Source organism: Pterocles gutturalis, unplaced genomic scaffold, assembly GCF_000699245.1.
Source record: "Pterocles gutturalis isolate BGI_N339 unplaced genomic scaffold, ASM69924v1 scaffold3154, whole genome shotgun sequence".
NCBI classification, from domain to species: domain Eukaryota; kingdom Metazoa; phylum Chordata; class Aves; order Pterocliformes; family Pteroclidae; genus Pterocles; species Pterocles gutturalis.
This window is the reverse complement of record NW_010130433.1, coordinates 136,813-155,706: the sequence shown is the minus strand read 5'-3', so window position 1 is coordinate 155,706 and position 18,894 is coordinate 136,813. Positions and strand designations below refer to the sequence as shown.

At 36.4% G+C, this 18,894-nt stretch overlaps 1 protein-coding gene across 1 annotated transcript in view; it reads left to right on the top strand.

The window, feature by feature from the left end:
• Window positions 1-18,894, top strand: part of CNTN5 (contactin 5) — a 186,763-nt gene that overhangs the window by 64,093 nt on the left and 103,776 nt on the right. The gene's annotated exons all lie outside the window — the stretch shown is intronic.

The following is an 18,894-nucleotide window of genomic DNA, read 5'->3' as shown; positions in this document are numbered from 1 at the left end:
TGAGAAGGAAAAATGGGTAACTTTTCATGCCATATTGGCTGTTTGAGGGAGCAGAGTGAAACATCATTATATACATTTTGTTAACAGGTATGAGTTGTATAGTACATATTGACAAGATATGACAGAATGATATCACAAAGATAACGATAATATTGACTATTCTGAGACTGACACCTCTATGCTGTAGCTACACAGATGACTGTTCTCACTACACAACCTTTTCCTCTCATCTCCACAAAACTCACTATGGTTGCTCTGATCACCACACATAAATCACAACTTAATCCAAGATCAGTAAAGCATTCTGGTAAATACTTGATATCTGTCCAAACATAGCCTAGCTCTGAAGGTAAAATCTCATAAAAATAAGATCTGGAGTTACATTTTTTGTATTTGTAGCTTTTGATACTTGCTTATTTTGCCAGATGCTGGAAGGGGAAATGATGAAACATGGAAGGAAAAAAGGTGGTTGAACTAGTTCAAACCTTTGAAAGACTTGGGTTGTGTTCGACTTAATCTTTTGTTACCTGTTCAGGGAATATCTTGTGTCATTCAGAGCAGTTCCCCTACATCTACCCGCTTATAGGGGGTGTGGGTGAGGGGAATATCAGTTTCAAGGGAACTCAGTTCTGCCTCTATATACAGCATGCTTTAAACAAGAATAATAAAGTATTTGAGAAGAAGAGATGAGGAAGGCTATTGTGATTTTGGGAAAGAAAACGTAAATCAGTTGTGGTAGTATGTGTGTTCCCATGTTTTGGGAACTCTGAGAAGGAACCATTGGAAGAGAACTGTATAAAACATTTTTAAAAAGCAACAATCTGACATAATTTGATGGGTACCTATATACTTTAAAAGTGGGCTATCTTCATAGACTGTTGATAAAAATCCTAGCACAAACAATTAGGAACTGTCACGTGATGAGTTTGCATAGGATGTTAAACCATCAAAGATTAGAAGAAAAACCCAAAACCTTATGGTTAAATAATAAGGAAAGCAAGAATAGAACAGCTCAGTTACCAGCTGGGGTTAACCCACAACATCAATATTTGAAAGGGACTACATATAAAATTCAAATCTCTTTCATATATTATCTCAGTGAGTCGTTAATACATTTAAATAAACATAATTTAATCAGCATTTTCACCTAAAAGTTAAGAGGAGGGAAAGAAAAGTTGTTGTTATACTTCTATTTTGAAATTAGAATGCACCTGAACAGAACAGCAATGGGAGTTGTGTAGGTAGTGGAACACATTTAAGCTGCATATTTTCATTTGTCATCTCACAGTAATGAAAATTATTAACTATCTTTACTAACCATTTGTTTCTGGACTCTATTGACTCATAGGCTGATAGATGACTGTGTGTCGTTTATGGCAGTCTGTGGTAATGTGTATTCTGGTTTTTCATTTGAACATTGAGGTTTTTAGTCCATAAGAATTTTGTAAAGAACTTCTGAGTCTTTCAGTTCATAAATATTTTTGGTTTTATAGAAAAGAGGATTATACTGGGTTCCAAGTCTGAAAAAATATGTTTATGCTTTGATTTGTAACAAAATGTTTGGTTGGAACTTTGATTTAGGACCTAAATAGGAAGAAGTGGGTCCTTGGGCAAGAGTACGGTGATCAACAAATATTTTTGTGAAGTTTCTGAAGTATTCCAGTCAGATACTTCTTAATCTGGAATCAAACTCTAATTTACTATTTCAACATCAGCTTCTAAACAAGACCCAGACCCAGATTATTCAGATCAGAAAGCCAGTCAGGAACCTGCTTCTAATTAAACATTTTTGAAACTAATGTATGAAGCTAAAATAAGGCAATAAAAGTGATATTTAATAACATTATTTTATATAGACAGTAAACTTTATAATACATAGTAGAATAGACTGGAATCTGCTGTCAGTTACATCAGTATAAATCATGAGTAATGCTAAAAAAGTTAATGAGTAAATTTTGGAAAAACATTTTCTATAAATTCTTTCAGTTTCTGTGTTCAGGCTTCTGTAAATTGCAGGTATTTTCTAATCATTTACTACTGCACTAATTTTTGTGAGTAATTACTCCATGAGCTGTAAAGTCTGTTTCATCACTTTCTTAAAGTCACCTACCTTTCTTGTCTAGATTCCCCTGTAGCAGTAACTATAGCTGATGTTTAAACAGATATGCTTGACTAGTCATAGGTATTAAAAAGCATTTTAAGTCTTTTTTCATCTGTTTTTGTTCTTTTTCCTACATCTAAAATATTATTCTCATTAAACTTATATTGAATTTTCACTCTAGTTCATTATTTTCTATTATACATCTATTAATTACAGTTAAAACAAAACCAGTCAAAAGCACTGTAGCAGTGCAAAAAGTTCTATTCAGTCTGTATTTTTTCTTCTCCATTCAGACCACCAAGAAGTAAAAAATATAGCACAATTTAACCAACAAAAAGGTGACTGTGGAAGCAGGGGTTTTTTAGTGCCAATTTTGTGCTACTTTATTTTGCTTTTGTTCCTTTTTCTTTTGAAGCCTCTCAAATAATAATGATTATTTTATCAATGTTTCTTGTATATCTCAATTTGTGTGCAGATTAACATTTAATCTAAAAAAATCTAGATATGGTGATGTCTAAACATATATGTATGCATTAGTAATATAGTTCTGTATTTTTATGGACTGCTCCCTTTCCGTATGGCACAGTCTAAGCTTTCTCCTTCACAAGACAAAACAGGCGTTGCAGAAAAACATTAACAGTCTCTGAAGTCAGATTCTCAATAGATCACCATAAGCATAACAACAGTGACAGTCTCTCTGCAGAGATTGTATAATTGCTCATCCACCTAGGTCCATGGCTAACTTTGCCTGAGGACCTAAATATATTAAGCATTCTGTAAGGAAAATAAATGGTAACAACACTCCACCTGGCACTTCAATTCAGCCACTTTTCCTATGGAGCAATTAGTTTCCTGTATTCCACTTCCGTCTGAAGGACTTCTGGAGATAAGGGGAAGAAAACTTTTGGCAGGTTAAGCAGCAGAGGGAATTTTAGATAGTTTGAATGCAATAGCCTGGCCTGGGCTTGGCCAGGACACAAACTACAACATCCCTGTTCCTTCAGTAGACATCTTGGTGGGTTTTTTATTGATTGCAAGTGGGTAAAACCTCTTCATTCTCTTTTGTCTGAATGATATCAAGGAATCACAGAACAGCTGAGAGTGGCAGGGACCTGGGGACACACCTGGTCCAACCCCTCTGATGAGAGCAAGGTGAGCTAGAACATGTTGCTCAAGATCATGTCCAGCCAAGTTTTGAGTATCTCCAAGGATGGAGATACTGCAGCCTATCTGGGAAACTTGTTCCTATTCCAGTTAATCACCCCTACAGTAAAAAAGAAAAATATTCTTAGGTTTAAATTTAATTGATGTCCAAATAGCATTGGCTGTATTTCAGTTTGTGCCCATTGCCTCTTGTTCAGTCACTGGGCACCACTGAGAAGAGTCTGGCTCTGTCTGCCATCAGTGTGCACGTCAGTTATCAGTGTGTCAATCAGCTAGGAGGCTCTGGTCTATAACAAATACGGTCATACATTGAATTAATATCGATGCTTCTTCCATGACACATGAAACTCTCCATTCAGATCTACCCCAAAACTGCTTGGCCTCCAAAATTCAGAAAATAAAGATGTCACTTACTCATACAAAACCTGCCCACTGAGTATTGCCATGTAGCAAAATTACTGTCTGCTTGACATGTTCTTCATTTACTGTGTGCCTCACCTGAGGTCGTTTGGACTGAATTGCAGCCATAGAGAAGCTGTACACTGAACAATGAAGTGCTGGATATTAATAGCAAGTGCTCTGACAGTCTGTTTGACAAATAAAATTAGTGGATACTGGAAACAGGGAGATAGTATTTGTGAAGCTATCATGCATTAAAAACGTGGAAAAATATTAATGAGGAAATTCTGTCTTCACGGTCATGTGGATATAAAATTTCAAGCAACAAATTAACCTATGAAGAACAGGAAAACACTGAACACCTATTAAGTGAGAATCATCGTCTATAGGCACTAAATGAGGAATAAACCTGTTGGAGAGGACAAAGTGTTCAGGCTGTGTGTAACATAATATATGAGGGAGTAAACTGAGGCTGCTGAAATTTTGCCTTTACCTAAGTTTGTATCATTTTGTTTTCTTTCAGTTATGTTTCTCTAACATACAGCAGCTGTGAAAGAAATTGGAGAAAAGAAAGAAGAGATCTCATATGGGGACATTAAATTTCAAATACTAATATAAGATTGCTGCAGTGTTGCTAGACAGAGATACAGGGAAGCCTGAGACTGTTGTTTTTTACCTACCTTCAGGTTAATACTGAAATCTTTGAACTACAGAAATAGTTGTCCTGTATGACTAGATAATTCATCTGTTACACTTTGCTATGCAATTACTGAAAACACATAGAGCACTTATATCTAAAAATATCATCATTCAAAAACTTAGAAACTGACATGTTTTTATATTCTTCTGGTCTCAGGCTCCTTCATTTTCATTTTTGGCAGGTTATTATTACAGTTTTACTCATCACTCTACTATATTTAAGGATCTGTGTTTCCATTGCAAGTTCCTATTTTAATGGCTTTATAGCTCAATTGTCATAAAAAAAAAAAATCCAAAGAGAATAGAAAAAGAAGGGTGTTTCAGAGAAGAAATAAGAAAAAGACATTATTTGAGTTCGCAGGTGAAATTTGCTTTCAATTTTATAGAATACTTTGGTTAGTACGTGTTGTATTATGTTTTTAAATATGAACATGTATTTGCATGTAAGAAGGGTATATATTATACTCTTCCTTTATAACCATGGTGGTAGCTTTCCAAAAGAATTACACTTCCATCTAACTGTGGTATGTAATGTTTGTTTAAATGGAAAACTGTGCCCTCTGAAGGCCAAAGAAAGTACATATATAAAATCGATGGAAAATTACTCTGAACCTCAATTTTCAGTTTGTCTATCTGTCCCTAAATTGCATCAGGCTCAACTTCTATCAGGCACAAGTTTTTCTGCATCTGTGTGATCAGCCACACAGACATCACAATAACTCAGTTTATTAACCTTTCATTTTTGGTGAAAACATCACCATTTTTTTTTTCTCCTGGTAATAAGGAAAGATCTTCAGAATTAATCCAGCTATAGGAGCAGATTATTAATCAGTGTGAAGATTTTACTTTGTGTCCCCAGTTAAATTTCAAAAGAAAATGGTCACACATGAGTTTCAATTAGTTAAACAAATAGCATTTCCCACAGAATACCAAGTGAGTTCTGTGGTTATGTTCAAGGCAATTGTTATCTACAGGATCCTAAATGACTTCTCTGAACTGAAACATCCCAGCCTTTCTTCCCAGGAATGATATTCAGGACAACACTTTCTATTATTTCTTCTTAATACAGTACTTTACATACTGCTATACAGCTATTTAGGCACTAGCTGACTCTTTTTAGGGAAATAATGCTTGATTCTAATACCGAATGCAACACAGATTCTAATACATAAGTGTATCTTTAGGTAACAGTGCATTGATGTATACATTATTTTAGAAAAATATTATTTTTTTCACTCATTGAGTTGATGTTTGAAGTACTGTTCCACCATATCTTACCAATATTCAATTCAAATACGATTTAATTGTGTAAAAACAGGTATGCAGTTTCCTGCAATAACCTTCCTGGCCTCCAGCTGCTTTGTCAGAAGAGCGCGAGTCTCACATAATTACTCTGTAGTATCCATCAAGCTTAGGCTGATGTTTTGGACCTCTTTAGGCACCTACAAGCTAGACACTAATATTTAAGGGTTCTGAGTCCCACCCTGTATGACCTGGCTTTTTGGTATTTTCACACAACTGCACTTCTTGATTATTTTTTTTTCTCAGTTACTGAACTGTAAATATCCCATATATATCTATATATCTATATATATATATGTCCATAGCCCTACTGAAATGAAAAAGCTGAAGGGCTAAACCTTTTAAAGCTGTTAACAACCGCAAGGTATTTGACCTGCTGTATATGCCTTGAATATCTGCCTACACAAACCAACTAATTAACAGTTGAGCAATAATTCATGGATTCTGGTTCTAACTATGATGCATTTCTCTGCTGTTGTTATAAACAGCTGCCTGTTTGTGCACCACACAGGCAGAATATGACAAGTCATCAGTCACCTAAAGGTTTTTCTTTGCTTAAGGTTCTTCAGACTATGAGTGTCAGCATTTGCCCTTAATAGAAACTTCATCTAAAATTCCTGGGAATTTAAATACTTGACTTAATGCCACCAGCTGATCCCCAGATTCCCAAGTGGCACTTTAATGATCAAAAAGTAGTGAAGAGGGAAAATGCTGAGGACATTAAGAAAGAGAAGCTTCATGACAGACACTCTTATCTTCCTGAGAGTGTTGTGCAAGTCACCTCTTTTCATCTTTTGCCTATATCATGGTCTAATTTAGCTGTGGCAGGCTCATAATAGGAATTAGAGATGTGGTTATGAAATAGAAAAGGGAAACAATTATAAACTTGACTAAAGAGTAAAAACAAACTGAAAGATCATCCCTTCACAAAAAAGGATCTTAGTCCAAAAGCAGCACTGGTTTGCTAATTGATCATATTACACAATATGAGTTGTGACAGCACGATGATTTTGGCCATGCTCCTAAAGAACTCTTACTCTTCACTCATGTTCTTTTACAGAGAATATGCTTAAAGAAACAGTTCAGTACCTGTCGTTCCCGAAATGTTTCCTGCTTTGTGACCCTTAGGCAGGAGATTTGCTGTTCTGTACCTATGGGTGCGGTCAGGACTGGTTTCAGAGACAGAGTTAAATTGCTGAAATTTGCTTCCCTCATCCCAGGCCTCTTGCTTTACAATGAAAAGATTTAGGGATCTCATTCAGGTGAAAAATAGCCTCTTTATTTCACCTGAGTTATATTTTTGATAGATCATTTCCCTTGTCATCTGGTCACACAGACGCAGACATGCATGTGCCAGAGCAGCCCAGGAAGGACCAGAGTGACTGGCCATGGACCCAGACAGGTGCCCACAGCAGAGGCATGTCCAGGACAGCACACAAAGCAATTCTCATATTTTCCTGCTTATATAGGCTCCACACCAGTTAGGATAGATGATTTACCTGCACAAGTAAATTAAGAGCTGCCTTGTAATATCGCCTGGGATCGCACTGGGGTGCAATCAGCGATGCTATTAAGCAGTTAGTCCCTGGCTTCATTCTAGCCTGCATCAAGTAGCTCTCCCCAGGCAGTCCTTAGGTATCTCAGGAGTTGGTGGAGGCCAAAAGCCATTCCTGCCAGGTCGTCTGTGTGCTGCCACCGTGTTTTAAAAATTAACAGCTTTTAATAGAATGGAAAGAATTCTGTAATAACTGGCTTCAATATAAGAAAGGAGTATGCCTATTTATTTTCCTGATGCAGAAATAATCTCCGTTTAAGTTGTGCAGCACAAGAGAGTCTTACCTCAGCCAGAATCTCTGGGCATTATCACTGAACTAGTCACACTGAGATAGTGATAAGATAAATAATAATTACTGTCACTTAGTGACGTTACCATACAGTAATAAAATGTTTAAGGTCTATAGGCACCAAGCCTATTTTGAAATTAGGAAGAGACAAAATGTTAAAGAAGGAATTCCCAAGGCATTTTTGGAAAATAGTGAAATTAGCTCAGACTATCTGGATTGAGAAATTTTGTCAGACTTCAAAATATGAGCATAGACTTTAAGTGTATCTTTTAATTTATAACACCATAAAGGGCTAAACTACATATTAAGTGATATTCAATATTTTGTTAGGTCTACTAGTCAGCACCCATGATCTGTGTGGAGACTACAAAGTTCTTCTACACATGGGCTGCTAAAATTCATTTTGCACTAGAAAGCCACCTTCCCAGGGAACATTCTTCCTTATCTGTCATAAATATAAATTAGTTAGGGTAACTTTGCATCAAGCTTTATTGATCATTGTAGCAATATTATTAAATTTATTGTGAAATTTAAAAATTTAAAGGTAATTTATGATGCATTTGGCATCTCCTCTCACATTGTATTCTGGCATTCTCGAGTTTGACAGTCTTGAAAATGCTTGGACTGTCAGTATTTGTTTGCTAATTGCTCCCAGAGAAAAAGAATAATTCTATGAATATTTTTTAAAAGTTAGATACACTTTGAAGAAAATTTAATTGTATAAAAAACCTTAAACAAGTGATTTGATACCTAGAAAAAAAAGTATGGTGGAAACTAGCTTTCTAATGGGATTAGTAACAAAAAAGAATTACATTCGTCTAGAAAACATGCTACAATTAATCTACATAGTTATGATAAAAAATAATTAGTCACTCAAGATCAATGATTTTCAAGCCTCTGCCTAACACTATGAATGAATTTCATACATAAATGACCATGAACTTATTATCCAATCAGCAGTCTCAGCGGTGTATTTCCCAGCAATATATGGCAATGAAACTACACCTTATCCAGCAAAAAAAGACACTAGGTCAGAACAAGGTATATCTGTCATGTTTGAACTTTTGCATATTTTCAGGTTCTGGAGAATATCAGTCTTTGTGGTTGTCGACGTTCAGATTTGCTTCACTGTGAAAAAAATAGACATCATATTTTTCATGAAAATTTTATACCCATTTATCTATGAGGAAAGACAAAATATTCCTTTAAGTAATATGGTAATTAGTGTCACAAATCAGTATCATGCTATTATTGATTATGAGTTACATTCCTCTTTTTTAACACTATCAATCTCAAATTCTCCTTTGGAAGAGGGTCTGATTTTAAGTAACTTTAAATTAAATGTTTGTCCTTAACAAATGATAGAGAGGAGGCAAGAATTTCAAAATATTTATGAAAAACAACATAAATGATCCATCACTGCTTGTAAATTGTAAACCCATTTACCACTGTGAAAAACATATTTCTAACATGACCTAGTTGTGTATAACACCATTTTTGCCATGGCAAATTACTAACATTAGTGAAAATCAAATTACTCTGATATAAGTGACTCTCATTTAAGTAACTTTTCCGCATACATATCTGAGATTCCTGTACTTCTCATTTTCTTTTCTGTGGCCGTATGCAGCTATGGTCCTTACAGCAAATAAATGAAAAGAAACTCAGAGGGAAATGAATCATCAGTGTAATGCACACAAGAAGGTTAAAAATGTACTGAGACTTTTGTTTAGTAGACAAGGCTTGAAAAAAGAGAAAACATTCTGGTAAGAGCAAACAATCGGGTAAGAGCAAACAATCGAGGCATTTGATATTTGTGAAGACTTTTAGTGAGCATTCCTCAGCCTTGCCCTTCCCTTCTGCTTTCCCCTTCTTAAACTCTTTTTTAAAAATTATTTCTGTAGATTCTGTTTTCAAACTTTAACAAGTAACAGCTTCAAAGTTAATTATCACATTATTTCAAAAGCATTTTGTAAAACTGCCATCAATATTATTATCTATTATCTGTAGCACTTCACTGGACCTAATATAATATTGTGCTTTGTTTCCTCCTCTGCTGTCATGACCTGACATCTCTGTACACAGTCACTAATATGCTCTCATATTATGCTTGTTGGCTGTCATCTCTTTACCTGTGTTCACAGCAGACATAATCAGCCTAAAGCTGGCAACTGTATAATTTAAATTTTACCACAATGTCATTAAATTAACTGTGCTAAAACCATTGAAACATCCTTAAAGGATTAAAAATCTTACCATTTCTAGTTAAAAGCTCAGAAAGAACTATGAGAAAAGTGTGTTATTTCCGTTTGTGTGACTTAAGGTCACAATGCATAAAATCCCCTCATTACATAGTCTAATATTGTTGGAAAGTGATGATATGTTATCATACCAATATAATAAGGTGATTATATGATAGAAGTAGGATTGTATGATAGAAGTACAATTATCTAGGAACAAGAAAAAGCACCTTCTGAAGCTGCTTAGTGTTTGATATAGCTTCCATAAGCCTTTCAGTTTTGTGAAGTTCTCAAACCATAGAGCAGAAAGACATTTTATTTCCCTTTTTTTGTTATTTTTGTAGGAACAGCCCCTTTCAACACTCTTGGATGTATGCATTACTGATTCTTTGGCAAGAACAACTACTACTGTTCAAATGAATCTCTCTTAGACTTCTGACTGTTTAATGACTGTTTATTAATCTTCTATTTTATCATTGTATTTTTGCAATTTCATATTCTCCTCCTTTTCCTCTTCAAAGTTTTCTTGGTTTTAATGGCAATTAGCCATAAATGGCACCATATACTTTATCTCTGTACTGAATATCCTCCGTATGAAAAGTAGTATTTATGGGGACTTAAAATTCCTAGTACTTCAAGAGCTAAGTGCAACATTCAGAAAGATACATTGATTTAAGTTTTTATCGCTATATTCCCCTTAGTAGAGATTCATTTTGTCTTGAATGAATTTTTCAACACTTCTTCACGCAAGGCACAGAGTATTATTGCAGTTGCATTGTTTGTTTTGTTTGGGGTTTTCATTCTGTGCCCCTTTTCAGGATCAAGGACTACACAATAGTTCTTTGTTGTCCACTGAATACCCACTCAGGAATATTGTACATCCTCTTTGATATTCTATTAATACACAGCGGTTTCTAAACTCTAATGTCAGCTTAAAAGACACGCGATTCAGACTGTTGAATTTAAGCACATGTGATTTTTCCTTTAAGACATGATTCCTGCTTGATGTTTGATTGCTGCATTATGGCTCAACTGAACTTTCATGTGACACTCAGATAAAAGCATATACCAGAAAGTATAATCCAGATTTTGTATTGAAGAGAATCCCTTGTGTCTAATACAAACTTCTATAAAAAGAAACACTTGCAACTACAGCAGTAAATGAATCCTTATTTATTAAAATTCATTTATTCCTTAGCAAGGGGTTTTCTGTTCTGTTGAATGTAATTTGCTCTATAATATTAATGAAAAAACTTGTCACTGCATAAACATAATATTGAAGCAAACTAATTCAGGCACTTCCAACAGGACCCCAGAGTGTAGAGAATGGTGTAATAAAACTAACTCCACATAAGTCAGATAATAAAACTGGAAACACTGTTCATTTGCAGATTATATCCTCAATTTTTTATTTTTTAATTCTGTAATTAGGCCATTTTAATTTAACTCCTATCTATCTGTTACTTTTTGCTTGTGAGCATGTGTTGATTTTTGTGTGTTTTTTTTTTTTTAAATGAGGATAGTTTACTTTCAGGAATGGAGTATCATTTTAGGAAATAAGACATTAAAAAAAAAAAAAAAAGACTAAAAGACTTCTACCAAGTCATCGGAATTAAACTCACACATGTGAATTATTGTCACCCTTTTTTTATAAAAGTTATGTGGCATTTATTGAACTACCATTCACACAGCTTTGTGAATATGTAAAAAGCGTATTGCCTGTATTTAAAAGACTTGAACTTGTGGCACCATATTCTCACCTTGTCATCCATTTGGTCTCAGAACACTTGGTTGCACAAATGGCCTCTCAATAGCTAGATCCACCTTGCTGGTATCTCCTCTCCATCTGACTGCAGAGAGAAAGTCCTGTTCCTCTTTCCAACTCACCAATTTTGTAAATACACAAAAAAGACATTTCTGTTTACCTCAAGGTATCATCCAATTTCATTTTCAGAGGACCAGTCTTCAGTTGTTTTTCTTTCCATGGACAATATGTTTCTCTTCAGAGACAGGCATGTTCCTTAGTAGTATGTATGGTTAATTTCTCAGTGATGTGAGGTCAGCTGAGAAAAGCAAAAGGATAACTTTGGGTACACTCTGAGGGCGTTGGGTTTTTTTTATTCAGAGTAATACTCATTTTTATACTTTCATTTTATTCAACATTAATTTAAGGATATTATGTGGGAAAGTACTGTAGTTTAGAGACTTAATTTTGTCTTCTTTCAAGTGACCAAAACAGCTGAACTTTATCCCTGCTTTAATTGCCTATGCAATACATCACTTTCTTTTCAGTGTGTGGCAAAACATAGTTTACCTTTCTATATATTCCCTTTTCCCTCCATCATAGCATCTTTTCCAATTTCTGTGATAACTTTCAAACTGCTTATTTATCCAGTTTAGTTCTGGAGACCTTTCCCACAAGTAAATTTTTCCCTTTACTTGAGATGCAAATTCTTTATAACTTTTGCACCTCTGACTTAAAAAAAAAAAATCAGTTTTCTCTACATTCAGGTCCTATGTCCAGTAAGAAGCTTCCCAAGGTTTTATCTGTAATCAAGTCACTGAGTTTCTGCCTTTGCTCCCAGGTCCTGTATCCAGAATGATCAAGACAGTGAAAAAAAGTTGATAAAAGAGTAAGTTGTCTATCATGTTCAGGAATAGCTGCATTAACTATGATTACTCTTTATTTTTCAATCCACACCATAGTCTTCAACTGTGACATGATTTTAGGAGGCATTTTCTTGTTTACTTATATTTTGAAAACGTCTGCCCAAAACCAAACCTGATTCTTCCCGCAACAGTTTTGGACTTACAGAATTCCTTATTGATCAAACCGAAAGAAACGAGCTCTGAAAAGTTAATTATTTTAAAATACCATATCTAATATTTTCAGTACTTAAGCATTATTAGAACATAGCATTGACAAACTTCTCTCTGTTTGAGGCTTCCCAGTAGTTCTTAAGGTTCCAGTTTGCCCTATGTTGTGAACGCAGTAAAGTAATGTGTGATGGGTTAGCCCTTGGCTGGGGGCCAACCCACACACCCGTTCACTCAATCCCCCCTCCCACCGTGGGATAGGGGAGAGAATTAAAGGGGTAAAGGGAAAAAAATACTCGTGGGTTGAGATAAGAACAATTTAATAACCAAACTATAATAATATCGAAAATAATGGTATATACAAATATACAAATGAGTGATACACAGTGATACTGCCCCCCGACCCAATGACCAAGGCTCAGCCTGTTCCCGGCTAATGATCCCGGAGCAGGGAGAGTCCCAAAACTGCACTCACAGAGTTAAGATAACATTCTGAGTGTCCCAGACCGAGAGATGACCAGCAGGGAGAGAAGGCCTTGGGGGAGTGACCACCTGGAGCAAGAAGATCCAAAGCAAAAGGGGACCCGGAAAAAAAAGGGACGAGCTTCTGGAGGGTCCTTACCTATATACTGGGCATGATGTGTATGTTATGGAATAGATTTTTGACCACTTTGGGTTTCACTTGCAAACCTAAGATCAAATCCTGGGCTAGTAACTGGGGCTGTGGGCTGTGCTCCCTCCCAGCTTCTCCTGTTTGCAGACAGCCAGAGAAGCTGAAAGACCTTGGCAGCTGCGTAAACATCACATTTTCCATCACATTTTTCATCACAGCTTTCCTCTGAGCACAAATCCAAAACACAGCCTCTTGCTAGCTATTATGAAGAAAGTTAACTCTGTCTCTGCTTAACCCAGGACAAAGGGTCAGACCTTATTACAGCAAGGAGGCTGCAGACAGACTGCCCCATCAGCCCCATCTGGGCAGTGCTTGGGAGGGTAGACCGGAGAAAGATTTGAAGGGAAGAACGCTCTGGACACAGATAATTACATTAACATTTTGCTTTATTTTTATGTGGAAACCAAAAATCAGGCAGATACTTTCCTAAGGTAGAGGAAAGTATCCAAATTATATAATTAACTGTTCCTTAAAAGCAGCTGAAAAAGGAAATGTTTGATGAGAAAATTGCTAGCATCTACTGAACTAGCTGGGCCTTTATTATAGTACAAAATGAACAGTTTAATTACAGAAGCAACTGAAGAATTTTACTGGTAATATTGCGAATGGCAAAGTTTGCCTTTACATTTCCACAATAAAGATTTCAAGAAAAATGGAGGAAAGGTAAAAAAATGTTGAGATTGATCAAGAATAATTCATCCAACAAAACAAGTGGCTCTTTGGTGAACACAAAGTGCAGGAAAATGTACTCTGCTTTAAAGCTCTTGATTCTGGCTTTCAAAAGCAGTTTCCTTTCTCCTTAAATGTTAAGGACAGGAACATCTTATTCTAGATTGTGGCTTAATGTTTTTTAGTATGATGTTGAAACCTTGCTAGGAAAAAAAAAAAAAACAAAAAACCAACTACCATGCTTTTAATACACATACTGGAAGTTTAGAGATTTCTCTGCAGCTGCTATGGTTCTGATAGCAGGGTGATTGAAAAAACGAGTATCGATGCCCCAGGTTCTTAACAGCACTCCACGGAGCTCTGCAGCAGATTGCTCTGCGGCATTATTATCCACATACTGTTAAGTTGAATTTTGCACTTAGCAAGTGGAGGATTTTGATCAATAGGAAGAATTCTACACAAGGGACTCTGTGGATAGGCATTAAGCTTACTGAAGCAACTAGAAGAAGTCTCAAGGAGTCTTGACAAATTATGAGCTGCTGCTCTTGTCACATTCTTAGCAGTAAACTTTCCATGAGCAAAGAACTGCCATCAGAGAAGGCCAATATGAGACATGGTTAAAGCACTGCAAACTGGCACCTTATTAATTTTGTAGGAAGTATCAGTTTCCCATTAAAAGATTCATAGTCTGAGCCCTAAATACGATGAAGAAACTGAAATGTCTGACTGAATATTGTCCAAGCTGATTATTTTTAGGATTCTATCCCAGGGGATTTTTATCCCAGGTCTATAGAGAGAAAAAAATGTTATAGTTCAATTAATACAAATTATTCAAAGTCATGAGAGAAAAATCAGAGAACGTGAAAAAAATGAATTCAGGTAAAATCAGAGGATCACAAATGTTGAACAGCCACCTTGCTTATCATTTCATGGGCTCGTTAGTTTTTAGACAAAAGGTATTGAAACATAACCTGACTGATCTGTACATAGTACTTTAACTTTGTCTATTAGCATCTGAATTGAGATCAACAATTTCATAAAAATCTATTTCATAATCCAAACAAAGACAGAAAACTGAATGGAAAAGAAAGGAACAAATAAAAATGCTTTTGTTCTTTCCCAATAAAATGTTTTTGCTGTAAGAATTCAGCTACCAAAAACGTGCAAACAACACACTTGATATGAATGTTGTCTTAGCATCCATTGTGTTAGGCACTGCTTAAGCACCTGCATTTCTCCGATGAGGATGCAAGTTGGTACAATGAATGATGCTTATGTAAGCATGTTTCAGTCTTTGTGGTAGAAATGCAATCCATTATTTAAATTCCAGAAGTCAACATGAAAATCTTATGTTTTCCATGTAGAAAATCTGGCATTGGCAGTTTGTCCCAGGATGCGTTGCTTTTCATGAAACACAAACACAGCATAATAAAAGACTTTGAAATATCATTAGTGGTATTAGTGAGACTGATATTCATCATGACACATGAAACAACAGAAATATGTTCTCTGACACATGCTGAAGCTCTTGTCAGATCCTCTTTGAATACTAAACACTGTGTAAGATTTGATATGTGCTTTCTCAGTGAGATAATGTAAGTGCATTTCTTGGTTAAACATATAATCCAGAAAAAGTACATCTTAATCTAATTCGTAAACCTTTATCCAGACTCTGATTTTCTCATCCAGGAGAAAAATTATTTCTGCTTTTTTAAAAATAGTAGCTTGAAAAACTGTGCACTTAATTAAATGTCCACTGACTGATCTGATTCCCCTGATCTATCTTCATAGTCTGTGATTTATAGACAGGCAAAGGGTCATGGGAGCCATTTACCATGTTAACGGTGATATACGAGAACAGTCATCTCAGTCTGTAACATTTTATTAAAAATCTTCAGGCTCAGGTTGTAACTACAATGCAAGTTTATTATGTCTCTGCCTCTGTGTGTGTTACCTCTAAAAAACAGTAAGAAGCTTTGATTTGGTGGATGAGATCTGAGGCCAAATTACGCCCTGAGAAACAGATGGTGTGTGAATGGGAGCTGTGTGAAACAAGCTAGCAGAAAAATGAGGCTGTAACTCAGACTGCGTGGTACCCAGGATTGAGTCATATAATGTTTCCTCTTTCAAACCAGAAACCTAGAAGCAAATTAAAATCATGGATATTTACAGAACACAAAACCCCAAACTGGCCAGAGTCATGTCCCCAGTCACAAAGTTTCTAGTATTTGTGTCTCCACTAAACTGTTTCAGTGAGACTCTCTACTAGCTGCCTTTTTATAATGTTGAGTTGTTAACCTCCCTGCCTTCATCCCTTTTGTGGATTTCTCGCATTCTCAGCTGTCATCCCCTTGTTTTACAAGTGTATGTGTTTTCAGTTAAGTTACTTGAAAAGCCAGTTCAAAAGGTGGACTCTTGATTTGTAGCACAGGTAACTAAAGAAGTTCATTGCTAATAGCTTCTCGACTAGATTTACTGCTTTCGGTAGCTCTCTTTTTACAATGCTCTCTTCTCACCCCTTTTCTTCTTCTACATAATGTAGGTAAATTTATTGACTTGTGTCAGGCAGAAGGGACTGCATGTGTAATGTACCACACATGAAAAACCAGAGGGAGTTTGCAGTCTGTACCATCCCTCCATGCAATTCACGATCACATCGAGTTTACACACTGTGTTCTGAGATGCTTTCATGAGCATTGGGGCTGTCGGAGCTCATACCACCTCATTTTCCATTACTCCAGTGTCTTTTTCTCTCCCCCTCTGCTACTACATACAACACAAACTTACCTCCTCTCCTCTCCATCAAATGCTTTTCTTGTTTTTCTCCATTTCAATTATGCTGGACTAAATACCCTGTCTAGAAGGTGTCCCTTTTGTATTCATAAACTATCAATTAAAAAAACTATTTAAGCAAATATCACAGGATATAAAAATCCCAATAGTTTTTATTGACAGAATACCAATCTTAGTAATGTACAATCAAGACTAAAACAATTGTTTTAATAAAAAATGGTAGGCACATTATACATATAAACACTTATACATGTTAAATGCTTTTATATAACCAAAAGTCTATAAGAACCAGAAAGTACCCTGGATTCATTTTGATATCCACTGTCAGCCCAGCTTTTCATTCAGATGTTACATGGCCCTCTCATAAAGACTGGAGTGTCTTCATGTGTTTTACACAAGTATTCAGCACCAACAGCTTCTTGATTACGTTTCCCTCAGTCTCTTCCCAGTCTGTAGGGGAGTGTCAAAGGAGCGATGGTGATACTGAGCAGGAATCTCATAAGCATAATGGTCCCCATGACTCTTGCAAGTGTGACTCTGTCAGCACAGGAACTGCCATGTCCCTCACTATTCCAATGCCTCACATTCTGCTTTGGGCAAAACAGGTTTTACCTTCCTTTTCTCAGCAGAGACTGAGACTTTGAATCATACCAGGCTTTAGTAATCCAGAAGATGGGTTTTTTTTCTAAGCCAGTCATCTAAGCAATAAAGCAAGAGCCGGTCAGAGCGCTGCACTCAGCCCAAAATACCCATCTAAGATTAGTGATGTGAATTGTCCGCTGATGCGTTTGTTTCTGTCTGCTCACAATAGGGAGAGAGAACCAGACACATAGTTTAGACAAGACCCAACATTCTTAAGTTGCTAAGACAAATCTCATCCCCAAGGCCTCACCACAAAATGCAGTTTTCTGTGAGAATAAATCACAGAATCATAGGATGGTTTGGGTTGGAGGGGACCTGAAACATCATCGAGTTCCAACCCCCCTGCCATGGGCAGGGCCACCCTCCACTAGCCCAGGTTGCTCAAAGCCTCATCCAGCCTGGCCTTGAATACCTCCAGGGATGGGGCACCCACAGCTTCTCTGAGCAGCCTGTGCCAGTGCCTCACCCCCCTCACAGTGAAAAAATTCTTCTTAATATCTAATCTAAATCTACCCTCTTTCAGCTTAAAATTGTTACCTCTCGTCCTATCACTACACACCCTAATCAAGAGTACCTCCCCATCTCTCCTGGAGACCCTCTTCAAGTACTGGAGGGCTGCTCTACAGTCTCCCTGGAGCCTTCTCTTCTCCAGGCTGAACAACCCCAACTCTCTCAGCCTGTCCTCATATGGGAGGTGCTCCAGCCCTCTGATCATCTTTGTGGCCCTTCTCTGGACCCTAATAAGTCCATGTCTTACCTGTGCCAGGGACTCCGGAGCTGGATGCAGTACTCCAGGTGGGGTCTCACGAGAGTGGAGTAGAGGGGGAGAATCACCTTCCTAATATTATGTTTTTCATACCTCTGTATTTATAGCAGAGTGTGTACGCTTGTCTGGAGTTCTGCCTTTTCTCTCTTCTGTCTTCCTGGTATTTTGTTTGCTCTTCTTTTATCTTTTTTTAGTTACAGTTTAAGTTTTAGTTTGACTTCAGAGAAAGGAAGAAACAAAGCTCTAATGTACTGGATGTTCAGACAGATCTTTGAACCACTGGAAACTGATGTATTTCACCAGCATTTTTTTTGGAAAGTCTCCCTCTACAGTGAAAACAACATCGCTGTGACTTGTGTCATGTGCATTGCAACTTCATTCTCCTTGGATCTTTGTGGATGAAGAAGTTGACTTTGTCCAATCCTTTTTCTAATATTTAGGAAAACACACTGCATTGTTTTCATTATTGGACTTTATGGTTTTGTAAGGATTTTTATAGGACAGGAATTTTTCTGACCTTTGAACTGTCTATTTGATAAGATTTCACAAGTTAATAATTTTTAATGACAAAGAAGAATAACACTGAAAAAATTTCATATATATTTACAAAGTATCACTTTTTTATATACAGTTTCTTACATTTAGAATCCTTAAATATTTGTTCATATCATTTTTTTCTATGTACTTGCAAGTATAAATATTTATTTATCTGCATTGAAGCTTCCATCTGTGCAATACAGAATTCGGGTTATTTTAATGTCTATTAGCTGTATTTTCTCTAATCT